Source organism: Protopterus annectens, chromosome 15.part0, assembly GCF_019279795.1.
Source record: "Protopterus annectens isolate FY-2018-M chromosome 15.part0, PAN1.0, whole genome shotgun sequence".
In the NCBI taxonomy this organism is placed as follows: Eukaryota; Metazoa; Chordata; order Ceratodontiformes; family Protopteridae; genus Protopterus; species Protopterus annectens.
The window spans coordinates 205,892,467-205,920,044 of NC_056749.1; the positions used below are offsets into that span (position 1 = coordinate 205,892,467).

A 27,578-nucleotide genomic window follows, 5' to 3' on the forward strand; every position below is an offset into this window, starting at 1 on the left:
GAATGCCATAGCCTCTGGTAATAATTTTCTGCACCTACTTGTCTTGAATGTTGGCTATCCAGGCTGCTGAGTGCAGAGATAAGCGCCCCAGATTGCCTCTAGAGTGTGACTGTCAGGCAGTCCTTCAGGCAGCTAGAAAGGCTTCTCAGAGAAAGAAATGCTAAAGCCTTGATTCTGAAGTCCACCTCTACCCCAGGGCAGTGTCTGTTGTTAGAGTTCCCCCTCTGCCACAGGAAGCTTTCTCTCCAGACGTATTTGCAATGAGATTTCCAGAACCACATCCTCTTCCCCACCTCCTAGTTCCTGGAGAAGGTCCTCTGAGGGGTTGAGAACATAATCCTTATGACAGATAGGGAACTACGATCCTGCTCACTTCTGGAAATGGTTTCTTTTACTTTTGTACCAAACAGGGTTGATCTGTCAAAGGGCACCGACAAAGGACATCTTGAAATCCTCTGCAAAATCACATAGCTGTATCCAGGCATGCCTTCTGATGGAAATATCTGTAATCTGCAGCTCTAGACACACCCTCTGTAGTATTAGAGATGAGGTACACAGAGGCATTAGAAAGTGACTGCCAACTGAGAATCAAGAGTATTTTTCTGATCCACAGTCAAGATCCCAGGAAGAGAACTGGAGAGCTCTTTGACAAAATCTCTCTGAAAACAAGTGGATTGTGCCAGTTATTTAAGTACTCTTATCAAAAAGGTTGGCAAGACGTAGACCCGCTTCCCAAATAAGTCCAAGGCATCCGATTCCCTATTAGGTGGATGGACAGAGGAGGTTTCCCCTGTGAGCTCTTTTTTAATGGCTGCTGCCACAACCACAGAATCTTCTGCTGGGCCCTTGCTCAAGTGCAAATAGTCTCTTGGAGCCATCAAAAACTTAAAAACATATCCAGCTTCTTAAGAATGGGTTCAACTGTATTAGGTTCCTTCCAAGCCCAGGATAAGCTCAAACTGAACATCTCATCTGCTGGGGGGACTACGGAAGAAGTACATGGGCCAGAACCAAAAGCCTTGAGGAAAACAATTCCTCAGAATAAAGAGCTTGGGAAGACCAACCTCCTTCCTAAGTAGTTCAAGGAGATCTCCGAATGAGGCATCCTCAAGAGGGGGATCAGGAGAAACCTTCCTCCTCAAAATCAGAATCAGTTGTGAGAGATTCCTCTGGGGAATCTAAGTGCTTCCTCTTACAATTGTGTTTCCTAGGAACCTCCTATGCGAGTTGCTCATGGAAGGACTCAGAAAAGTACAAGGTCTCACTAGGGAGAACAGGTTCAAGGCTTTTGAGAACTGATTGCAACCAAATGCTAATACCTATCTATTTATCAGGGAAAACAACTTTGTCTTTTTTGTAATCGTGGGGACAGGGGAGGGAAAAAAAGATCTATTAAAAGTTTTACATGAAAAGGGTTGTATTTTTCTTTGAAAAATGAACACACCCAAGCACCACAGATCCATCAGCACTTGAAGCCTGCAAACGAGATCTGGAGGCAACTCTCCCTGTTTATTATAGGGATTATGGGTAGGGAGAGGAGCCCGAGCACCGGATCCTAAACTTTGAAGTGGCAAAAGTCAGATCAGACATCCATACGTAAAGGAATGGGCAGAAAAGACATTATCAGATGCAGTCCAGCAGCAGCCCTGGAACAACATCTGCTATATCATTTGCATACTTAATAGAATGGCATGCAACACGAATCAGAAAGAAATCGTACTCTGCAGAGCAGTTTAGGAATAAGTTTACTCATGTTGTCAAAAATGGATAAAGGTACCTGATCATGTGTGCCTTACAAACAGCACGAAAAGCTGACTAATGTGTATACTTTTTACACATGCCTGTCCACAACTCTATTGTCCCTGTCTTTTGGTAGGGCACTGATGGATGGGTGATTAGATGGCTTGTCTGAATCTGTGGAAATAAATGCAGGGTCAGAAGTAGGATTTTTATGTAGGCAGTTGTGATCATCAGGGATCATATAATATCTGTCAGATATTTTAGTGCTTGTGGTTGAGACACAGGAGCTATAGATGCTAAAAGAAAAGAAAAGTGCCATCTAATGCTTCTGATAGAGAATGGACAGCTGAAGGCCTGGGAGCTTTCATATACAAGAGATTATATATCTGTTTTGGGAGTCAGAGAGCCGCTTTCCCTCCAAACTAAAATGTAGCATCATCTTCTGTATTTTATCCCCAAAGGAGAGTTCATCTTGTGAAGTTAGATGACAAGGTCATCTAGTTCAGAATAATATCCTGAAGGGGAATGCATATGAGAAGAATAATTCAAGAGCTTAGACTCTGATTCAGAGGAAAAAAATCTTCCTTAAAATTAGTATCCCTTTTTTTCTTAAGATGGGTAGATGGTGTGGAAGCAAAAAGTTAATGGGTTAAGCATCAAAAGGGCTTTGAATAACCCTTGAGAAAAATTCTGCCATTCTTGTTGAGAATCACTGAACAAGTGTAGCAGGAGAAAGATGCACAGCTTTTTGCTTTTTCTTCTTAGGGAATTCCATGGAAACCATACAAGAAGGGCCAGACTCTGGATGTACCTTCAAAGAACCAGGGACATCGTCTTGTATTAATATGAGGAATACCATCCTGTACTTCAGAAATCACAAGCCTGTGTTACCCCTTCAAGGTCTTAATGGCTGTCTTAATTGGTTATTGAGGATGTGATGGTAGGCTGTGCCATGTTAGCCTTTATTGGACAGGCCCAGAGATAAGAATCTGCTGGCTTCGCAACCACCTCAACACAGATGCCCAATTCTGACCAGGAGAAAGAAGACAATATGGAGTCATCTTCCTTCTAAGTTTTGTTCTGTTTTTTTGGTTATTAAAAGGATGTCCAAGGCAAGAAATTCTGAAGACATAGTGGCTCTCATTAGAAACTTGAATTGTTTGTTCTCTAAATACATTTTAAAGAAGAAAGACGACATCTTAGGATTTTCATAATAATTAGAGCAGTTCCTGACATTATGTTTCAGTCCAAAGCAAAAAGGACACAGAGTATGTCTGTCTTTACTTGGAATCTGCCTACCACATAAACCTTTACCTTTCTTAGACGACTTGAATGAAATTCCAAGATAGAAATATCAAAAAAAAAAGGAATCGTCTCCAACGAAATACTTAACATTCCCTTGTAATGGCTAAATCATTCTGAAGGGCTGAAAGAACAGCTACAGTCTTGCTTCCTGAACTGGTGGAAAGAAAGTTCTGAGGATTTCCATGCTTGTATATCCCTTACGTATAGCATGTAATCCTTATGCCTATGTCAAAGGTCAGACACATAGCACATGAGGAAGGAGCATCTCAGCTTTGGCGTACAGGCCATGCATCCAGTATCCTCAGCAGGATATGCCCCATCTGTCGGCATTGCTGACATAGCAATCTAATGATGGACATTGGTTAGATTTTATGTCTCTAAAATATGGAAAGAAGCTATTGTAATTTCAATCCCAAAGGGCTCAAATATTCAGCTGTAAACAAATTTTAACCAATAAGTTTGGCTAGCATTATAGGGGAATGTTTCAAGAGGGTTATTTGTCAGCTATCTCCTGTGGGAGCTAAGCAAGAGTTGGCCATCTTCCAACATCGTTTTATGGAGGAGGCTGGCTCATGACATTCATTTCTTAATTTTTTTTTATACAAATATTATAGTAAATGTGATGTATTGGAGTTGACTAAGGCCTTCAACCTGGTCCTGCATGCTGAAATTACTGGTAATATGTTATCTGTAGATAGCAACAGGTACATCACAGGATGGACTGGGAATTGGCTCAAAGGTAAAATATAAAGAGTTAACATAAGCATTTCTCTATCAAAAAAAAAAAAACAGACATTTGTACTTCCTCAGAGCTTTGTGCTTAGATCAATTTTATATGGTATATTTATGTTGGAGTTTCCACTTCAAAATTAAATATGGATGAGCAAGTCTGCTGATAATACCAAAAAGTAGGAACTGTACAAACATTAGGAATCAAGCAAAGATGTAGATATGCACACCTAACCTTTGATCAGAAATGAACAAGAGGGCATTTAATATAAAAATGTCAGATTTTACATTTTGGTGTCAAATATCCAACTTATCCTTATACAAAGAATAATATTTTGTCGTCTGAAGATAAAATAAGGGATTTGGGGATCACAACTGATAGACAAGTTACATCTGAAGTTAATGCCACATTAGTTATTATTGTTATTCTGTGGATACACAACTGATGGACAAGTTACATCTGAAGTTAAATGTTACATTAGTTATTACTGTTATTCTGTGGATACACAATGAAGTAAGGCAGTGTGTGCAAGGACTTGCCCATTAAGCAGCACTGATTCTTTAATTAAAAGAGGCTTTGGTACCATTTCTTCTCTGCATCTGCCCTACTTTTTAGTGCATGATGTTCATGTATAGTGACTAGAGTGAGGTATGGATCCAAATTAAGACAAAAAGTGGGTGTAGTACTACCCACAGCTGGATGAACCATAAAATTTGAGAACATCTGTTCAAGACTGTGACAAGGATTTTGCACTTATATTTTCAATTAACCATTAAAATCAATATTTATACATAAATACATTTATATTAAGAACATTTGTACTAAATTATTTACTTTTTTTGCAAAATGACATCACTATTTTCTGTATTTTCCTGCATAAAACATTTGCTTTTTCCTCTATATTTAGTTTCAAAAGACCTTTGCTTCCATCCCCCTCTAATTTTGGCTTTGTTGGACTGCTTTGGGTAGGACTGTGGAATGGAACTGGTAGGACTTGAAACAAAGCAACATCTATAAATAAAAGAACATTTACAAGCTGTGCAATACAACTTCAGTATAAAGCAAATAATCTGCAGATAGACAGGCCAGCAATTGTACAGGAAACAGCAGAAGAAATCAGCTGCAAACTATACTTTCACTAAGCTTCCACAAAAAAATGTGTGTGCGATATAAAATATGTATTACTTACACTCCTGGCACAAATGTTCAACATCGCCGCTTTGTTCGTCAACATTGCAAACTCTTCTACTGACGTGATCCATTTCCTTTTTTTTTAAAAAAAAGGACATCTTACATCATATAAACAGGTGCTGACAGGGATGTGAAGTCAATACTAATAAATCAGCATAAATTCTTTTACAGGGAAGTTTTCTTCTTTCTTCAAACAGCATAGAAGTTTCTCGCGTCTTCTTGCCATTAAGTACTTGATGCAATTAACCAGAGGTGTTTCAGTCACTCCCATTCTGGAATGTTACTTGAATTAAGCCTGTGAATGATTGAATAAAAGCAAAACGTGAATAAATTAAAATAAAATTATACCAGAAAGCAAACTCAAAGTAATAATTTTTTATAAGAACATGAACACAATCAAACTGGATTTGCAGCAATAAAGCATGGTTTAAAAATAGTGCCACGTGTTTACAGAATTTTTTTTTTACTTACGTTAAGCATTATATTTTCTAAATATAAGCTCCCCACATTATGGCTAATTTAGGGTAAAACATTTACACTAGGACTACCATTAATGCATTGCTTTGTCAGTTAAGGAGCTTTATCTGTAGTTATAATGAGTAGCACTTCACAAAAAAGGCAGTAATTTGATATAATCAATTGAGATAACCACTTCTGATACTGCATTTAAGTCAACTGTTTGGCTGTAATATAGACCAAAATGTATCAATAAACAGCATAATTGTATAGGACTATATTTTAGTCCGATATATTTATTTATTTATTTAAATTTGTTGCCCGGGAGTGTCCGACTGGACGTGGGTCCATTTTCAGCGGAGGCCCGGGGAGAAAAAGCTCCACAGTAAAATAAACAGACAGTAGTTACATTGAATTACATAGTGATTAACAATTTAACATAGAAATTACTTACAACATATTTACAGATGAAGAACATAGTACATCAGTAGACAACTAGAATCTTTATCTGTGAAGTACATAACAGGCTTTAACAAATGTAACAATGAGAAGTTCCTGCTGTATAATAAGTACTAGGCTTATGAGCATCTGAGCTTGCTATCATCAAGGTAGCTAGTGGAGGTGAAAGAAAGGTAGTAGTTGGATGGGGTGGATGATATTAGAGTGGGAGTTGCAAGGGCATAGCCAGCATGTTTTAGGTGCTTTTAATAAAGTTTTGAAGTTGGTGCATGATGGTACGGAGGTAATTGTGGGTGGGAGTGAGTTCCATAATTTGGCTATGGCGCAAGAGAATAGTGCTTCACCAGCAGAGTTATTGGCTTTAGTGATCTGCAAGTGATTTTTGTTGCTGGATCTTAGTGGTCTGGTGGTGCGATAGGATTGGAGTAGATTCTGGAGGGATGGGACATTTAGTGGATGGTTTACTAGTTTGTGGACGAGTGAGAGTTGATACCACTGAAGGAGGTGAGGGAGTTCAAGCCAGCCCAGTTCAGCAAGTGAGAGACAGTGGTGACTACGGTAGGATGCCCCTGTGGCGAATTTTGCAATTTTGTTGTAGCAGGTCTCTAGCTTGTTTAGATCACATTGCCTTAGGTTGGTATATACTGGAGAGGCATAAAGTAGGGTGGAGATAAGGTGGGAATTTGCTATTGAAATCTTTGCTGCTTTGGTGAGAAATTGTTTATTTCTGTATAATGCTCCTAGTTTTTGTGGACTTTTTATGGTCATGGATATGTGAATGTCAAATTTTAGTTTATTGTCTATTTCCACTCCTAGCAATTTGGTGTGTTCAGTTGGGTATATAGTGGTGTTGTCTTTTGCTGTGATGTTAAAGTGAGAGTTGTTTTGAGTATGTTTGGTGGGTTGGAAGATGAGTAGTTTAGTTTTGTTTGGGTTGAGTATTAATTGGGCATCGGATAACCATGTTTCAACAGAGGAAAAGGCTTCCTGTGTGACTTTTGCAGTTTGGGTAGGGACTGGGCTGAGCAGATGATGGTAGAGTCATCTGCGTATTGGATGAGTGTGCCATGTTTGGTGGCAGAGGCTAGATTATTGGTGTAAACAGAGAAAAGTAGGGGTCCAAGGATGGATCCTTGGGGAACCCCTATGGAGACAGGTAGTTGGGGAGATATGTCATTCTGCCATACAACGGATTGTTGGCGGTCAGACAGGTAACTCTGAAACCAGTTGGTGACCGATTGTGAGAAGGATAGGTTATTGAGGACAGAGATAAGTTGTTTGTGTGGGACCATGTCAAATGCTTTAGATAGGTCTAGGAAAGTAGCAGAGGAGAGATAGCCATTGTTTTATGCTGAAGGATAGTGTTTGTAAAGGAGAGTAAGGCAGTGGTGGTGCTATGGTTTGGTCGGAAACCATGCTGAGTACTGGAAAGGAGGTTGTTAGTAAGGAGGTAGTGTGAGACCTGAGAGTGTATGCATCTCTCTAGTATTTTGGAGAGTGGAGAGAGAGTAGCTATGGGGCGGTAATTGGTTAGTTCTGCAGAGGGTCCGCCTTTGTGGAGGGGAATTATATGTGAGACTTTCCACAATGTGGGAACGTAACTTTCTGACAGAGATCGGTTAATCAAGATGGATACTGGGTAGGCCAGAGCATCAGCTGCGATTTGTAGGTATTCACTTGGGAGGTTGTCTGCTGCTAATTTGGTGGGTTTAAGTTTAGTTAAGAGTTTTTTTATGTTGGAGGTAGGTACAGGAGAAAAAGAGAAGGCAGTGGGAGATTACTAGTTGAAGGTGTGGGTTGGAGGGGAGAGGGGTTGTGTTGTTTAGCTAGTGATAGTATGGTTTGGGTGAAGTGTGTGTTGAATGAGGTAGCAATATTTTCTGAGGAGTGAGGGATGTTAGGAGGAGGGGTACTGACTTTACCTGGGTGGAGGATGGAGTTTATGGAGGACCAGAATTGTTTGGGGCTGTGCTGTGAGGAGTCTAGGGCAGACTGGTAGTATTGGAATTTGTCACGTTTTATTAGCTTTTTGACTCTATTGCATAGTTCTAGGAATTTCTGTCTAGCTGCAGGGGTTTTGGTTTTGCGCCAGTGCTCCCAGGCTTTATCCCTGTTTTTCATTTCTGACTTGGTGGTTTTCTGTAGCCATGGGGAGGGTTGTGCTTTGGTTCTGGAAAATCTTATGGGGGCATGGTAATTAAGGATGTTCAGGAAGGTAGTATTAAAAGATTCAACTACGTCATCTAGACTGAGGTACTTTAGAGCATGCCAGTTACATTCTTTGAGGGATGAGATGAATGTGAGTGGGTTAAAGTTTATTTTTTTACGTATTTGACGATAGATGACAGGTTTAGCTTGGTACAGGTATTTTTTGAGTAGGAATGTTGGGGAGTGATCACTGAGGCTATCTGATAAGCAGCCTGTTATATATGACTGGGGGTTCTTACGGACTAGTATCCAATCCAGGGTAGAGTGCTTGCTGGAGTTTTTATTTATCCTTGTTGGTGACTGGACTAGTTGGGTGAAGCCATGAAGGTGTACATGATGGGTTGGATTGTTGCCAGAACAGGATTGCCAGTCAATATTGAAATCACCTAAGATGATAGTTTCTTGGGGGAGATGGTGGGTAGACCAGCTGAGGAGGTTTTCTAGTGGAGGGATGTTTTGGCCAGGTGGGAAGTAGCATCCAATTATGTTGACGGTTTTGTTTCGGTTAATTTTGAGGTTGGTATATATTATTTCTTCATTGCCTATTTGTGGAGCTGATGATTTTAAGATCTGGATGTTTAGATGTTGTTTAAATATTATAGCTACACCACCTCCTTTTTTGTTTAGCCGGTCTACTCTTAGTATGCCGTAACCTGTAGGGAGTATTTGCTCACTGGTAATGTGAGGTTTTAGCCAGGTTTCTGTCAGGACGACTATATCTGGGGAGTATAAGTCTATGGTGGCATGGAGTTCATGAACTTTGTTGGATATACTTCTAATATTTAGACTTAGTAGAACGAAGTCACTTGGCTTTCTATTGGCTGTAATATGGGAGAAGTTGTGATTTCTAGTCTGATTATGAGGATTGGGGTTGGAGATGGTAGGGCCAGGGTTGGGGTGGATGTCTCCACTTAGGGCTAGTTTTGATATGCATGAGATTATTAGTTTTCTCAGTTTTTGAATGTGTTTGTTTATAAGGGAAATTTTATGATTGTTCTATGAGGGTAATAGGTATGTGGTGGGAGGGTTATTATGTTAAGTTGTAGGGATGCTTTACGTTTGAGTAATATAGTTGGCAGAATATGTGGGGGGTGCATAGGGATAGTTCTTGAGCTGGTGGGAGGGGAGCTGAGTATGGGTGAGACATGGGTGGTGGTGTGAGTAGTAGTACAGTGGTAGTGGTTGAGTGGGGGAATGATGGAGCTTTGGTAGGATGTAAGATATGCAAGGAGAGTGCATGCAGTGAGCAAAGGAAAGGTATGCTTGTACATGTCAGTTGAGGAGGTGTGATAGTAGAGGGAATATGGAGGAGGTAGTGTTGGGTTAGCTGTGGTTGGCTATTGGAAAGATGGGAGGGTTTGAGTGCAATAAAGGTGGGACCACTGGGGCGGAAGGGAATAGGGGTAGGGGGAGCGCGGGTAGAGACCCTGTTAGGTTCTTGTATGAGGGGCTGGAAACAATCACAAAGCAAGACAAGTATGTGTTAAGAACAATCACAATTGACCAAGGACTGCTCTGAAACTAAGTCTTGTCTTAATTTCTCAGGTGGAAAACCAGGATAACCTTGTATCAGTAGGCTACTGTGGTATAGTTTAAATAAACAAACACACAGTATTGATCAGTTATGGATACTATTTGCTAACAGAAGGGAATAAGAGAAAGTGGAAGATGTGTGTGGTGGTGGGGGGCTGCTTACAGCCAAAGCACAGTGCTCTCCAGGGGAAAATGAAGAGTGGCTCAAACAGTTAGACACATACTCAAAGTTAACTGTAGCTGTTTGCAGACAGTTCAGACCTGGACTGCACTTTTCTTATAGGAATGTTAAAGGTGGTACCGCAGTTGAATACTTAAGAGTGGTGTTAGGTCTAGAAAAGAAGAGTACAGAGAGGAGTAAGCACTTTTGAGATGGTAAATATATATTATAAAGATTATAAAAACACACTGAGCAAATAGCTACCACATGCAATGTCCTGAACCACTACTTAGTATATGCAGATACTGAGCCAATTGGAAGAACATTAGAAAACAAAAAACAGACAGTTATGCAGCCACAGATAAAAATATAGCGAGCAGCAATCTGTCGTGGTTCTCTAATGTGATTCTATCCACCAGTAACAGCACAAACTTATAGAAATAATTTAGACACTAGTATGAGCTGTCTACATACAACACTATTACATGAATAACATTAGTGAACAAGATGCAGCTATGCAAATAGACCATACATACTATTATACTAGTAACAACTTGGTGCATGCCATAGTAACATCAAAAATAAAGCATAAAACATATTAGATGTCTAACACAATTCAACATAAACATATACAGTTGTAAAATGTCTAATACAATTCAACATAAATAGGCATTTACAGTTGTAAAACACTTACTGGAGAGACACTGAGCCTTCATGGGGCCTGTAGCAGAGTGGATTGTATTTTTACAAATGGTGCCTGCCACAGGTAATATTTATTAACTCTGGGATTGTCTTAAGGTAAGAAACAGGGAAGGGGAGGGGAGAACAAGGGTGTGAGAGCAGGCAGTTCTTTGTACTGCTGCTAATGAGCCAAAGTGGACTATACATAGTGGACTATTATGCTGGTAATAATATCAGACAATGATTAAATCAGTCCAGCATTTTCTTTTCTCTTCTAACAGTTCACCTAAGCTCTGTTTTGATTCTTCCAACATAAACATGACTGTCAATTTTGTCCAGAGATACAACAGTTGGATCTCCATGTGTAATGCCATGCAGCCAAAGATGAGTAATACACTTTGGTCATCAGAAAGCTATTTATTTATTTATTTAATTTACTTGCCTGCCTGCCTACCTATCTATGTTAAGCAGGTATGCTGACTTGTCCAAAGACCCTTTAGAGCAATGAACTGAGTCAATGGCAGAAATGGCACAAAACACACCAAACAAAATACAATGATTTACAAATATAATACAGTAAATACATAGAAATACATCACGTGTAAAGAATATGGTTCCTAGAAATTTGTAGCAACATACAAAACTAAGAGGTGTCAAGTATATAGTTTGCTATCTCCCGCTTTCACCCAGCATAACACATTCAATTATAAAGTGTGAAGTGGTGGTGGTGAAGCTTTGTCAATTAACACTAACAGCTTACATAGAGTCATAAGTTAAAATGTTTGACTTCAGGGAATGCCAACAACTGTTCTGAAAATGTGTGTATTGGTAGTATTTTTTTAGGTGTTACTGAAGTCTTTCCCTTAACACTTGGCAATCTTTTAATAATCTTAGCTCAGTGGTAGGCAACTCTGGAAGACATGTGCAACCTTGGAAAAAGCGTTTTCATCTAGTTTGAGGGCACCAATTTAAATCTACTCAATGCTGTATCCTTCAACAACTTAATCCTTTCCATTAGAATGACAACAAATATCTGAAAATGAAAGATACTTTACATCCATCGTAATGACACAGTGCAAGAAACATTACATACTGATATGCAGATCACACTGACACTGGATATGGTGCCTCTTGGGAGAATGAGTGTCAAACTGTTTAGCATAAAAAAAAGTTACGTACTCACCATAACGTTCCATGTTGGCAGTCCATCTCACCCTTCATTTTTGCATATGGGTTCGGAGCCAATCCTCGGCTTCAACTCGGCCGATTTACAAGCTCGAAGACTTCTGGTTGGCTCGTGGCTAAGCAGGTATCCCATAGTGCACCAGTACAAACCCCAGATCTTGTTTGCTGCTCACCAGAAGAAATAACCATAACAGACAAACCAATACTAAAGGGTCTCCAACCAAAGATAACCAAATTATTATTATTATTATTATCTCCAGATCTTCCAGGATGGAGGCAGGAGGGCGGGTTGGTAAAAATGAAGGGTGAGATGGACTACCAACATGGAATGTTATGGTGAGTACATAACTTCTTTATGTTGTGTAGTCCAATCTCACCTTCATTTTTACATATGGGACAGCGTCCCTAGCGCCTTATTCTTGGGTGGCTCACTGGAAAATACTCCTAAACACCGTGGAGCCAAAGGATGCTCTACCCCTGGAAGCTAAATCCAATTTGTATTGTGTAATAAAAGTGGGAGGGGTAACCCACGTAGCTGATGCACAATTATTATCAAGTGGGACCCTGGCTTGAAAGGCTGCAGAGGTAGACAGCGATCTAGTAGAATGAGCCTTGATCCTGCAGGGTAAAGGTCTGCCCTCTGAACTGTAGATAAAGGCTATGCAACTGGAAATCCAGTTAGATAGTGTCACTTTAGAAACTGGTAAGCCCAATCTGGAGTCAGAAAAGGAAATGAACAGTTGATCTGATTTCTTAAATTCCTTGGTCCGCTGTAAATAAAAACGCAGTTGTCTATGAATGTCCAGCTGATGAAAACGGTTTTCAGCTGCATTACAGTGATTAGGGAAGAAAACTGGGAATTCTATGGATTGATTTAAGGTAGCAGGGGAACAAAGGAGGGATTAGTACACAGTGACACCCTGTCTTTGTGAAAGATCAAATAAGGTGGCTTAACAGACAAGGCTTTTAGCTCCGATACCCATCTAGCTGACGTAACAGCTACCAAAAACAAAGTCTTCCAAGACAAAAATTTCAATGAAGATGAGTGGGAAGGTTCAAACGGGGGAGAAGTCAGTTTGCACAACACAAAATTTAAATCCCAAGAAGCCACAGGTTCTTGCAGCGGTGGTCTCAATAGAGTGGCTCCTTTCAAAAAGGTCTTGCATAGTTTATGAGACATTACATTGGTATCTAGAAACCCTAAGTGAAAATTAGAAATTGCCGCCAATTGGACTCTGATAGTGGCAGCGGCAGATCATTGTTGGAAAAGCTCGGAGAGAAATTCCAAAATCACAGGGATAGAAGCAGTGTAGGGATCTACATTCATTTTCTGTGCCCAAATAAAAAAATCTTTTCCATTTACTGCCAAACAGCCTCCTAGTTGAAGGTTTATGGGAGGACATAAGAATATGTGATACTGAGGATGATACATCATGAAGCCTGACTAGGGATGGAACTGGAGCAGCCACGCTGTCAATTTGAGAATGTGGATTGAGGGATGTAACGAACCTGACATGCGAGTCAAAAGATCTGGAGCTGGGTCCAGGATCCAAGGATCATCCAGGAGAAGAGGCTCGAGGAAGGGGAACAAGACCTGACGAGGCCAGTAAGGAGCAATGACGATCAACTTGCTTCCTAGCCGACTGGCTTTCTGAATCACTCTGGAAATGAGAGGAAATGGAGGAAAGCATACAGAAGTCCCATGGGCCAAAATCTGTTCTACTGTTTCCCGTTTCAGAGACCACTCGTGAGGCAGTAGAATCGCCCGGCTGAGCTTGTCGGCTATCACGTTGGTCGTCGCTGGAATATGCGTTGCAAACAGAAAGCGCTGGGAAGAAATCGCCCATTCCCAAACTCGCATGGCCTCTCAACAGAGTGGGTAAGATCTGGTACCGCCCTGTTTGTTGATATTTCAAAACACAATCTGTAAAGATCTGACTTTTGTATGTAGTAGCTCTTTAAGAAACTTTGAGATCAGCTTTTTCCCACATATTGATATACCAAACTACCAACATGCTGACTGTATCGCAATAGTCCCTAGAGGAAGAAGGTCTTGAAGTGCTTGCAACGCCAGGAGCACCGGCCTCATCTCCAGAACAAGCCTCGTGTTCTTACTACGTGCCTTGGACTGTCCTGCCAAGATAATGTCCCCCCCTCCACCCGATCTGGGAGGCCTCCCTGGTCACAGTGGCAACGGGTTGGGCAGGAACAAAGGGGGCGTCCGTGATCAACTGGTTGGGAGCTATCCACCAAAGAAGGTCCTTCTTGCATGATTCCGCCAGCAGGATAGGATGACTCAGAGGGAGATATTGGAAGGATCATTGGGAAGACAGAAGCCATTGGAGAATTCTCATGGGCAACCTGGCTAACGGTACTAATAGAATGGTGGAAGCCACAGTCCCGAGGAGCTGAAGAACCCACTTTGCTTTGACCTTCCGCAACGGGAGAAAACACTGAATTTGAGAGATTAAGTTTTGTGCCCTTTCGGCGGGGAGGCGAACTGTCATGTTCACTGTGTCTACCTCTGCGCCTATAAAAATCACAGATTGAGAGGGTAATAATGCAGATTTTTCCCAGTTTATGGAGATCCCTAATGGAGCACAAAGTTGAATAGTGGCGTCCCTGTTTTGGAGGAGTAGATGCCTGGTGGGAGCGGTCAGGAGCCAGTCGTCCAAATACAGAAACACCTGGAATCCCCGACGTCTCAGATGAGCTGTCACTACTGCCATGCATTTGGTGAACACCCTGGGGGCTGCGGTGAGACCAAAGGGCAGAGCATGAAACTGATAGTGACTGGCTCCCAGCCAGAAGCGTAGATGGCTCCTGGATGCCTTGTCCATTTTTATATGGTAGTAGGCATCTTGGAGATCTAGAGAGCACATCCAATAGTCTTTCCCTAACAACGGGAGTATCAACTGCAGTGTTACCATCCAAAATTTGTCCTTCTTCACGGATTTGTTTAATTTGCTGAGATCCAATATTGGCCTCCAATCTCTGGTTCATTTTGGTACTAAAAAGAACCTGGAGTAAGTTCTGGATCATATCTGGTCTGCTGGAACGGACTGGATGACTCTTTTTAAGAGCACTTTGTTGATCTCCACAGTTGCCAGATCCCTGTGATTGGGTGGTACATCTGGGATCTTCTTGGGAACAAATGGTGGAAGGGAAAAGGGTATGATATAGCCTCTGGTAAAAACTCTTTGTACCCACTTGTCTTGAGTGACATTTAGCCACGCTTTTGGATACAAAGAAATACGACCCCCGACCGGCCCCAGAGAAACGCAGTCGGGCCCCTCATCAGGAGCGCTGATGAGGCCGTCCCCGAAAGGAATCATGGCCTTGCTGGTATTGCAGACCATCCCTGCCTCTAGGGCAATGTCTCCCATTTCCTCCTCCTCCTTGGCCTCTGAAGGAGGGTTCACCCTGTGTGTCCGGAAAGTCCCTCTGGGACTTTTTGAACCATATTTTACCGCCCCTTTGACCTTTGGAGTATGGTCGAGAGGGAACAGTAAAACATACTCCCATGGCAGAAAGCGTCTTTCCTTCTTGCTCACACAGAGTGAGTGTATCCTTCACCTTCGAACCAAACAATGAGGAACCATCAAATGGGTCGTTGGTGAAAGTAGACTTGAACGGTTCTGCAAAATTACACAAGCACATCCAGGAGTGACGCCTCAGGGCAACTCCTGAACCTGCTGCTCTACTCGCTCCATCAGCGGCATAGGAGATAAGCCACATGGAGGAGTTAACTATAGAATTTAAGGTGGACAACTGAGCAGAAATCTTGTCAGGGACTCCCTCAGTACATGCATCTTGTATAGAATCTCCTAACTCCTTGAGGAGATCCCTCTGCAATCTCGTGAAGTGAGTGAGATAGTTCAACGATCGAAGGGTAAATGCCGCTGAACTGAGAAGTCTCCACCAGCTCCTTCTTTGTGGCCGCCGCCGCCACCACCATGGCATCTACGGGAACACCCTTAGACAAAAGGTCTTTACCAGGAGGGGTAGACAGAAACTTATTAGGTCTCCTGAGGACTGGCTCCATGGCATCAGGAGTATCTCACACCTTTTGACTAACTAAATCCATCAGTTTGTCAAAATGTGGAGACACCCAAGAGGCAGAAGGCTGAGACCCGAAAGCCTTCAGGTACACAGACTCCTCATCAGAAGGGTTGACAGTGGGCCAGTCGCACCTCTGCTTAAGGATCTCCAGGGTGTACACAAAGGCAACATCATCACAGGGCGACTTGGGGACCCTTCCGACTCCTCGAGGTCAGTGTCTGATGTCAAAGACTCATCCTGGGAGTCAACTTGCTTCCTCTTACATAACCTCTTCTGGAGAGGCTCCTCGAAAGGACATTCTAGGGAGGCCTCAAGAGTGGGGGCCACCCGCCGATGCCTCCTGAGGCTGAGGGTCTCTGCTGTCTCCAGAAAGAGTAGGGGCTGAGATCGAAGTGGGTGCTCTCGGGGGAAGAGTGCTGGTACCACTGGTAGGAGCTGGAGAATGAGAGCGCGCACTCATCATCTCCAATGCCAACCTCTCCGGCTCCGAAGAGACAAAGGTTGTCGTTGGAGCCACAGTCGTAGACTCTGAGGTGGATGCAGGGTCCGAGCTCACCCTGGCCGATGCACCGAGAGGAAGGCTCGGAACCGAAGATAGATTCCAACCCACCCCATCAGTGCCGACAGGACAGCTTCAGCCCCTGGATACGACGGACAGCACAGAGCGTGTCCGAGCTGAACCCGGCTCCAAAGCAGCGACAAAGGGAGCTGGAACTGACAGTTCCTCCGGTGGCACCAGGCACTTCAGCTCCGAAGGGCCAACATGGCTCGGAGGAGGAATAGCAGACAAGGGCCTAGCTGGATCGAGTGGCTCCGGAGCAGACTGGGTCAGAGCCAACAATAATTTTGGTAAAGCAGACGACTTCAAGAATCTCAACACTACCCTCTCCAGATCTTCTTCCGAAAGGCTCCTGGAAGACATAGTAGTGGATCTTGACCTAGGGGGCACTGGAGACTTCAGTAACACAGAAACTGGTAGGGAATCGACAGACCGGCTCCGAGTAGCAGATTCAACTGCTGATTTAATCGGTTCAGAGGTCAGCTCCGAAACACTTGGAACCGACCCTGACACCATAATGGAGCTCTCATTTGGCTCCAAAGGCTCTGGAGTAGAGGAGGCAAATTTTGACTGTTTAGGAGGAGGCTCGGAGACACCAGCCGGTGCCAGAGAAGGCCTTTTTTAAGATTTAGATTTGCCAGAGGAAGCTGAAGAACTTGACAGAATTTCCTCAAAGGATGGTGTTAGTAGACCCTTGAGTATAAGCTTGTTCTTTCTCTCCTGTAACACCCTAGGAGAGAAAGCATGGCAGAACAAGCACGATTCCTGCAAGTGGATGGCCCCTAAACAGTAGACACAGCTACTGTGGCCATCCGTTAAAGACATCTTTTGGGAGCATTTCATGCACTTCTTAAAACCCGAAGGTTTGTGCTCCTTACTCTCTTTAGACATTCCACACACACACACACACACACACACACACACACACACACACACACACACACACACACACACACACACACACACACACACACACACACACACACACACACACACAACCCAGGAAAGGAAGAAGAGGAAGGGGAGAGAACTAGGTCCTCTAACTAAAATGGGCCTAGCCCTACAGAAGGAAGTACCACAAGGACTAGGTCTTCCAACTTACACGGGCCTAGCCTGGTGGAACAGAAAGCTAGGTCTTCTAATTTAAACAGACCAGAAAACAGAAAATCTCATGAACACAGAAGCTGTAGTGACTCTAATTAGTAAAAATTTAATAATAATAACTAGCGTACTAGGGAAGGAAACTCCAACCCTAAGTAAGTAACATGCGGATCCCCGCCAAAAATACAATCACTGAAGAACTAAGCTGACTGTCAAATGGAGACCCAATAACAGCCAGAAATAACAGGAGCCCCTGTTAACTACCAGTGGAAAACCGCCAAAAACTAACACTCTACCTGATATAGAAAAAACAAGGTGCAATGGCACCTACAAGGAATTCTAAACTGGCACACAGGATACCAGACTAACAAGTTTAAACTAAGATTGCACCAAAAGGGCAAACACAACTGCCTAGGATAATAGCAACTCTAGCAACACAATATTAAGTCTAATACTATATATGTAAATAGAAAGAATTTGACACTTAGCCAAAGAGAAGCACTCGTCAACACGGCAAACGAGATCTGGGGTTTGTACTGGTGCAGTATGGGATATCTGCATAGCCACAAGCCACCAGAAGTCTTCGAGCTTGTAAATCGGCCGAGTCAGAGCCAAGGATCGGCTCCGAACTCATATGTAAAAATGAAGGCAAGATTGGACTACACAACATAGCATGTTATGACTCTAGGTACAATTTCTCCAAGTATTTTGGGTTTCTAATACCATGACGGGAATGCACTCCATTCCTAAGTCAAAGTATGGTTAAAGTCATGAAAGTACTACCGTTTTAATTTTTGATGTTAGCATAAAGTGCTCTTTGCAGCACCCACAATATGCCCAGAACTGACTCTTCCTGCAATTCATATGGAGTAACATACAATGCCACCCTATCTAAATAAGGCTGTAAATTATTTTTTGAGACCCACTGCTCGTACTACTACTGGAACTGTCCGAGTATCTTTCTTCCTTGTTTCTGCCTGCAAATCCTGGTATTTTACAACTGCCCCTCAGTACATAAGACACTACAAGCACTGGGTGTAGCAATTTCAACAATCAGTGCTACTTTGTTTTCTTTTCAAGGACTACTATATTTGACTTTCTTGCATCTATTTTTTGAATTGTTGGTAATGGGTAATCCCATGTGATATAAACTTCTTCATTCTCTATAATGCTTTGTGGCTCATGTTTTCAATGCATCTCAGCTACTTCAATATTGTAATGTTTGCGCAATTCCCAATGCAATAGTCTTGCCACATTATTATGCCTTTCAGTGTACAGGCCCTCTGCCATTACTGTATCATATCCATCAAAGGTGTGCAACTGTTTCCAGTTCTGTTCTACAGAACTTAACATTTATCACCATATGTTCAACAGACTTCAAAAACCAACTTGTATGTAATCCACTATCCTGGGCCACTAATATTAACCTTTAATCTTTTGGTTTAAATTCACCCATTTAATCATTCCAGAGTCAGATCCTGATCAATATGAGGTTATTCGAGGAATTTTCTGTACTTGCAAATATACATATGCCTTTTTTTTTTTTTGGCACATTCAGTTCCTGCCTGATTTTTATCTACTTTTGGTTTGGTTTCCATTCCTGCCATACCTATACCTCCTTCAGAGCAAGGAATATATAATCTTGGTAACACTGAATTTTTATATCATCATCTGATAAGCACGCAGCATTTTTCTTCTTTTCCTGTCCTATTCTTTTTGGGGCCAATCACCCCACAACTGTATGTTGGAATAGGAAGAGCAACTTGGTTTATGGCTTGGACTTTGTTCCTAGATGTCAGGGCTGCTTTTAATATTAACTTTAGTCCTCTAAAATATTTCTTACGGGGTTTTGCTCGCATTTGTTCAAGTTTTATTGTCAGTCCTTCATCAAATTCCAAACATTTATACACTCGCTCTTGTTCAATTTCTTTATATCACATTCCTGTCCCAGACTGATATTTTTTGATACTGCAGCTTTCCTGCTTTAAATGTTGTCTTTGCATATTTATCAAGACCAAATTATATTCTTATGTTGTCTGAGAAAGTTTTGACCACTTCCAGTTGTGCTTTCAGCTCTTTCGATGAGCTATACGAGAATCTCTGTTGCTTATTTTAAAGCTGTCTCGCTATGTTAAACCCATTTAACATAGCGAGACAGTTTTGAAAAAAGCAACGGAGAAAGCAAGTTATTTGTTATTAGTCTAGCATCTACTTGTTTCTGTTACATTATAACAACATCGTGTAATGGTCCCATTTACTGTGTTCATCTGTTTTATCAGTTTTCTAACACTCCGGGTCATATAAAATTAATACGTCTTTACATTTCTATTATATCAAGCAGGTATTCAATTCCCTTCTTGGTACGAATGTCACCTATGCTCTGGGTTTCCAGCTCTCTCCCATTTTGAGTAATCCTAAATGGAGTTACAGCAAAGTCTCCTGATTAAGCTCCTAAAATATTACTTTGATGCACATCTTTAGTGAAAGGTATCCTACTCTGTTATTTTGTACCATTTCATGAGGCTCTACGAACTCATCATGTCATGATATTATTTTTATCAGAGACTTCACAATAAACCCTTCACTTCTCAACCGGTCTATTATCTCATTTTTCACTCTCTTGCCATTCCATATCACTAAACCGTTTGTGTCTCAATACATTTTACAAAGATAAAGAAATGGAATGCATCATATATCTGGATGCATTTTGCTATATATGCCTTCAAATATGATGCTACAGTGGCCCTATTGGTTACTGAAAGGACTTTTTTGCAGACATACTAGACCATATCAGGTCTTTCTTTCCTGACGCCATGCTTCTTTATGAATTTTGATTGCCTCTGATTTCTGTTCTTTTCTTGTAATTCTTCCTCAGTGGCATCTTTTTCTAGATGATTTAATGCTTTGTTATCTAGATATTGTTTTGTTCTGATCTGCTCTATTAATGATCTCTAGTTTCAGCTGTAACTTTTGACAGATCTTCTGGTCGAAGCATTTTTCTTTCTTTCAAGTTCCTTCAGACCTCACTCTATATCCACTTGCCAAAGTGGAAATTCTAGGTTTACCACCTAAAAGAAACAATGTAAAATATGCTTCTTCCAGTTTAAATTTTTCCAAATATTTATTTTTGTACATGCACTGATGAGATAGATCCCATTCCTAAGCCGGGGCATAAGTTCATGAAACCAGTACTGCTTCAGTCTTTGATGTTAGCCAAGAGTGTTCTCAGCACTTGTAATGGACCCAGAATTGCCTCCTTCTAGAGTTCATATGGGGTTATATGTACTAGTGGCACATTTAAGTATGACTGTGAATACTTTATTAGTCCTGTTGCTCTTACTATTACTGGAACTATCTAGGTATCTTTTTCACATTTCTGCTTACAAATCCTAGTATTTTATGACGGTCTCTCCAAGCATAAGATACTATAATAACTGGGTGTAGCAATTTTGATGATCACTACTAGTTTTGTCTGTCTCTAGCATCTGTTTTTGAACAGTTGCTAACAGATAATCCCATGTGATATAAACTTCATTGTTGTTGATAATACATTGTGGTTAATGTTTCCAATGCTTCTCAGCTACTTCTATATTATGTTGTTTGCAGATCCTCACCAATGAATTTCACACAGCCAAGAATGAGATGTGCAATTGTTTCCAGTTCTGTTTTACAGCTTGCATTCTTCTGCTTCTTACACTTTTACAATGGACTTTGTAAACCGACATGCACATACCCCACTATCTTGGGTGCCATCATTACCCTTTCATATTTTGGTTTCAGTTCACTATTCCTGCAAAGTCATAACTTGCTATCCAGTACCACAGCCTCAAAATGCAAAACAAATAGGGTCTGCTCCCATAGTCTGGCATCTTCATGCCAAGATCCATTCCACCCCTCACCCCTCCCAACTCTTCAAATGAAAAACAAAAAATTGTCTGCTTTCCCTTAGTCTGGTGCTCCAAGCCAGATCCCCCCCTCAGCTCTTCAACTGAAGGGCAAAAAAAGCACAACCTTTACTTTTAAACTATCAGTTTACCACACAAGTAGCGCTGAACTGCTAAAGTGCTTTTCTGTATCAACATTCAGAAATGCCAGTACAAAAAAGAATGCATTAACTCCATTTCCCAATCGTGACCCCCAATACCCTGTCCCTGGGACATTTGCTCCTTATGGCCTACCATTGCTATGCTTCTGCATTCCTGTGTCAAATCTTGGTCAACATGAGGTTGTTACATAAGTTCTCTGTATTTGTCATTATATGTGTGGACTTTCTATTCTTTTTTCCTTCTGGTCCTTTTCTTTGTATTCTTTCTTTTGCTTTTGGCACTTTCAGTTGCTGCCTGTTTTTGTCTACTTCTGGTTTGGTTTCCATTTCCACTCTGTATATGCTTTTTCTGGTTTAATGTCTCCAAATACATGCAGATTATATATATATATATATATATATATATATATATATATATATATATATATATATATATATATATACACACACACACACACACACATATATATATATATCTATCTATATATATCTATATATATCTATATATATATATATATATATATATATATATATATCTATATATATATATCTATCTATCTATATATATCTACACACACACACACACATATATATATATATATATATGCCCTGAAACAAACGCATGTTTTTTGCATAACTTGATGGGAATGGGTTTGTTTCCTAATTCAGCATACAATCATAGTTCATTAACTGACGCAATGCTGATTTAATAATGTTAGCAAAGATGTCTTTAAAACAGTTTGACATTTTTCTTATGAAATCCAGAAGGAATGTTACTTATATATACTTATGAAACACCTTTAGTCTGTGTTTTTCCCCCAAAAAGGCAGAGGAGTGGCTATATTTTGAATATTAATGACAAAAAAAAAGAAGTAAATGTCTTACCATAACGTTCCATCTGTGTTGTTGATCTTCTTCCATTCATCACTGACGGGTTTGGTTCCGAGCACCTCGGAACCATGTCCGCCTAATATCAAGCTCGCATACACCAAAAACTCTCGAGCTAAGCTGTTACCCACAATGCCCTTCTCTGTTACCTCAGTCGAGTTTGCATAAGACATACAGAAGTAAAAGCAGAGGCCATTTCTGCACAAAAACCCTGAAAACACCACAAGGACCCATGAGATCCACCAGGAGGCTTTGGTGGGGGACGGAGGGTGGGATGTGATGAATGGAAGAAGATCAACAACACAGATGGAACGTTCTGGTAAGTCATAACTTATTTATCTGATGTTGTTAATCTTCTTCCCATTCATCACTGATGGAACAGAATCCCACGCTACCTGGGTGGCCCTGATGGAAGAATATTCCTGAACACCACTGAGCCAAACGCTGCTCTTCCCCTGGAGACCATATAAAACTTGTAATGTTTGATGAAAGTGTGAGGATTAGCCCAAATAGCTGCTGCGCAAATGTCATCCATAGAAGCTCTAGAGTGAAAAACAACTGAAGTTGCTACAGCTCTAGTTGAATGTGCTTTGATATTGTGAGCTTTAGGCTCATTTGTACGGGAATATGAAAAAGCAATACAATCTCTGAGCCACTTTGATAACGTGAATTTTGTTACAGCATATCCCATTTTTAGACCAGAAAAGGAAATGAAAAGTTGATCTGACTTGCGGGTAGATTTAGTCCTGTCTAAGTAAAAACGTAGTTGCCTATGTACGTCCAATGAGTGTAGACAGCATTCTCCTTTATTGGAATAGTTTGGGAAAAACACTAGGAATTCAATGGATTGGTTCACAGAGAAATCAGAAAACACTTTGTGGAGAAAAGATGGATTAGTACGTAGTGATACTCTGTCTTTAAGAAAAATTAAGTATGGTCTCTTGATGCATAAGGCTTGCAATTCTGATATCCGTCTAGCTGATGTGACAGCTACCAAAAACAGAGATTTCCATGATAGGAATTTGAGATCACATTTTGCAGCAGGCTCAAAGGAGGGTAAAGAGAGAGACTGTAATACTAGGGAGAGATTCCATGCCTCTAAAAGATGCCTAATTGAAGGTCTGCTATGAAACACTCCTTTGAGAAAGGTCTTGCATAGGCGGTTGGAGATAAGTGGAGTGCCCTCTAATCCGTTATGAAAGTTGGAAATAGCTGCTAAATGGAATCATATGGTGAAAGCTGAAGCTCCATTCTCAGAAACTCAGAAAGGTATTGAAGTGCAACAGAGACCAGAGCTGAGAAGGGATCTAGCATCTGTTCTTTAGACCAAAAAGCAAACCTTTTCCATTTATCTCTGTAAATATTTCTGGTGGATGGCTTATGGGAGGCCAGAATGATATCGCGAACAAGTGAAGAAAGGGTTTCCTGCCTGGCAACTAACGAAAGTGGAGAAACCAAGCTGTCAGCTTGAGAGTGGACAGATTTGGGAGAGTCAACCCTTGTGGGTGAGAAATTAAGTCTGTACGAGTGCCCAGGATCCATGGAGGCTGTAACAGGTGAGGCCGGACGAAGGGGAACCACACTTGACAAGGCCAGAATGGGGTAATGACAATCACCTTGCATCTCAACTGAACTGCTTTCTTTAAAAATACGGGCATCAAGGGAATTGGAAGATAAGCATAGAGGAGACCCGTGGGCAAATTGCGAGTCAGAGTCTCTCTCAGGAAGTCCCCCTCTGGGGGAAAAAGGGCAAAAAAGCTGCTGCATTTGTTGTTAGAAAGGGAGGCGAAGAGATTGCAGCAAGGCTGGCCCCATCGGCTGAAAATTTCTGCTGTCACCTTTGGACTGAGAGACCACTCATGAGGAAGGAGGATGCATCTGCTCAGCCTGTCCACTATCACGTTGGAACTCCCCGAGATATGTGATGCTATAAGAAAGCAGTCGGAAGCTCTCGACACAGGGGGTAGGATTTGGTTCCTCCTTGTTTGTTTATGTACCAGACTACTGACTTATTATCTGACTGAATCGCAATCGTTCCCGATGGAATGAGCGGATGAAATGCCTGCAACGCCAACAACACCACTCAACTCCAGGAGACTGATATGCAGGTTGACCTCTAAGCTCGACCACATGCCTTGGACCGTCTTTCCCTGAAAATGCCCCCCCCAATCAGGGAAGTGTCCATGGTCACCATGGCATTGGGTTGTGGAGTCTGAAAGGGGCGACACCAAAGTTCTGCTTCTGGCCTCATCCACCAGAGGAAATCTTGCCTGCAAACCTCTAGACCAGTGGGGGTGCTCCTCTGGTGGGGAAAGAATCTTATCTGGTCTCCGGGAAATGGCCTCAATAGAGTCAGGGTTCTGCCACGCATAATGCACGACGAGCTGGACTAACTCGTTGGCAGGTGGGGTTACTCAAGGGGTAGAGGGCAATGAGCGAAAAGCCTGCAGGAAGACTGACTCCGAGGAAGGGTTAGAGGGCTTCCAGACACCCCTCTGTTTCATTATTTCCAGGATGTCTCCTAAGGAGACATGGTCATGGGTGACCGTGGGGACCGCTCCCCATCATCGTAGTCCATATCCTCTGTCAAAGACTCTTCTGGAGAGTCAATTTGTTTCCTCTTACACGCCTTCTTCCGAGGAGGTTCCTCAGTGGGGATATCTGAGGAAGACTCGGAAGGATGGGTACCCTGAATTGGGGTTTCCAGAGGCTTCTGCTCTCGGTGTCCTGGGGAGGTGGCCCATGGTAACTATAGCTCAGAGGGAGCAGGATCAAGTTCCAACGTCTGAGGAGCACTTCCTGAAGCAAGCACCCTCTCCATCACCCAGAAAGCAGGCCCACCCGAAGAGGAATGGGAGCCCGGAACGGAGTAGGACAACCTCAGAACCGGGGTCACACCCTGCTCTTTCAGACCTGCTCCTGGGGATGGAGCCTCAAGCAAGATCGGGGCAGACATTATCCCTGGATCCGAGGATTCTGCCACCCCCCCCAACCACGAGTCTGAGGAAGGGACGGTTCCGATGGAACCAAAACCCAAAGGGGTGGCCTCGAAGCCTTAGTGAGAGTCACTGTCGGAGCAATGGGCTTCAGTACCGAAGGAGGAATATAAGTTGGGAATCTTGGGAGCAATAGACCCAAACCCCAAAAGGGGGGGAGTGAGTCTAAGGAAAAAAGTTATGTACTCACCATACTGTTCCATCTGAGTAGTTAGACTTCATTTGTCAGCAACCTGTGGGTTCCATATCCAATATGGATCCGAGCTGGCAGCTTACCAAGCTAAAGATCCGAGCTCCAAGCTCCTCCCCCTTACCCACACTACACTGCAACCTCCTTCCAATCCTCAGATCGAGTTTACCACCCACTGCGTGACAGACAACAACCTAAGATACCAAAAACCTGCCCCGAACACACAAACCAGGCTCGTCAGACTCAGGACATCAAGCCCAAAAGCAGAAATAAACCACCAAGGTCAGGGGGAAGGAGGAAGGGAAGGTTGCCGACAAATGAAGTCTAACTACTCAGATGAAACATTATGGTGAGTACATAACTTCTTTATCTGAAGTAGTTAACTTCATTTGATCATCAACCTGGGGACATAGTCGCCAGCAACCCGTAACCTTGGGAGGCCCTTAAGGAAGGATATTCCGGAGCACTGCAGAGCCAAAAGAAGCCCTTCCTCTAGAAACCATATCCAGCTTATAATGAGTAATAAAAGTGAGAGAGGAAGCCCAGGTAGCTGCTGACAAAATGTCATCCAGGGAAACTAGACCACAATGCAGCAGAAGTAGCCGTAGAACGGGTAGAATGAGCATGAACCCCTTCTGGTTCTGGTAATCCAAGTTCTTTATATGCTTGTAAAATACAAAGCGAAATCCATTTAGTGAGAGTCACCTTTGAAACCGGTTTCTCTAAAAAGGGTTTAGCAAAGGAAACAAAAAGTTGATCAGATTTACTGAAAGGTTTGGACCTATGTAAGTAAAAACGTAACTGCCTGTGAACATCAAGCAAATTAAGTCTGCATTCCCCTTTATTTTGAAAATTAGGGAAAAATAAAGGCAGATTAATAGACTGATTAATGTTGGACTCCGAAGCAACTTTAGGAAGAAAAGACGGGTTAGTCCTGACAGACACTCTATCCTTATGAAAAACTAGGTATGAGGGTTTCATACATAGGGCTTGAAGCTCCGACGCTTTCCTGGCTGAAGTGATAGCTACCAGGAAGGCGGTCTTCTATGACAAGAATTTCAAGTCAACTGATGCTGCGGGCTCGAAAGGAGGCGCAACTAAGGCTTGAAGAACCAAGGTCAAATCCCACGGAGGGGAAGGGTGTTTGATAGGAGGTGTCAGTAGAAAAGTACCTTTGATACAGGTCTTGCAAATTCTGGCAGCAGCTAGAGAACCTGAATTTTCCCCTACATGAAAATGGGATATAGCCGCCAGCTGGATTTTCACTGTGGAAGAGCTGGCCCCCTGCTGGAAAATATGAGACAAACAGTCTAACACTGCTGGAACTGGAGCGGTAAAAGGATCCAAATTTCTCTGAGAAGCCCAAACGGAAAAACGTTTCCATTTACTACTGTACACTTTCCTGGTAGAGGACTTGTGTGCTGCTACCAGAATGGACTTAACTGGAGAAGAGATACTGGGAGTCCTGGCAACTAATGGAACTGGAGCAACCAAGCTGTGAGCTTGAGGCTGTCCAGATTCTGAGGAGGAATTCCTGAGGGATGATGAACGAGATCTGGAATGAGATCCGATATCCAGGGTGGAGCTATAAGATGAGACCGTAGGCAAGGGAACCAAACTTGACAAGGCCAGAATGGGGCTATGAGGATAACTCTGCTCCCCAACAGACGAGCTTTCTGTAAGAATTTTGTCATGAGAGGAAGCGGGGGATACGCATAAAGAAGACCAGGTGGCCAAGCATGGACAAGAGCGTCTCTGGGGACTTACCCCATCAGAGAAATCAGAGCGAAATATTTGCTGCACTTCACGTTGGACCGCGATGCGAAGAGATAGCAGCAAGGCTGACCCCACTTGAGGAAAATCTGTTCCGCTACATAAGGGTTCAGAGACCACTCGTAAGGCTAAAGGATAGTCCTGCTCAATTTGTCTGCCAAAATATTGGACCGACCAGGGATGTGCATTGCTATCAGAAAACGGCTGGTGGAGATCGCCCATTCCCACACTCTCATGGCCTCTCGACAAAGTGGATAGGACCTGGTTCCCCCCTGTTTGTTGATGTTCCAGACCACTGACATACTGTCTGACTGGA

General features: G+C 42.2%; 1 protein-coding gene across 1 annotated transcript in view; it reads right to left on the reverse strand.

Annotated features, from left to right (window-relative positions):
• Positions 1-27,578, reverse strand: part of ZC3H12B (zinc finger CCCH-type containing 12B) — a 766,103-nt gene that overhangs the window by 624,865 nt on the left and 113,660 nt on the right. The window contains exon 2 of the mRNA XM_044057702.1: positions 4,965-5,261. The gene's annotated coding sequence lies outside the window, so the exon portion shown is untranslated. The remainder of the gene's footprint in view (positions 1-4,964; positions 5,262-27,578) is intronic.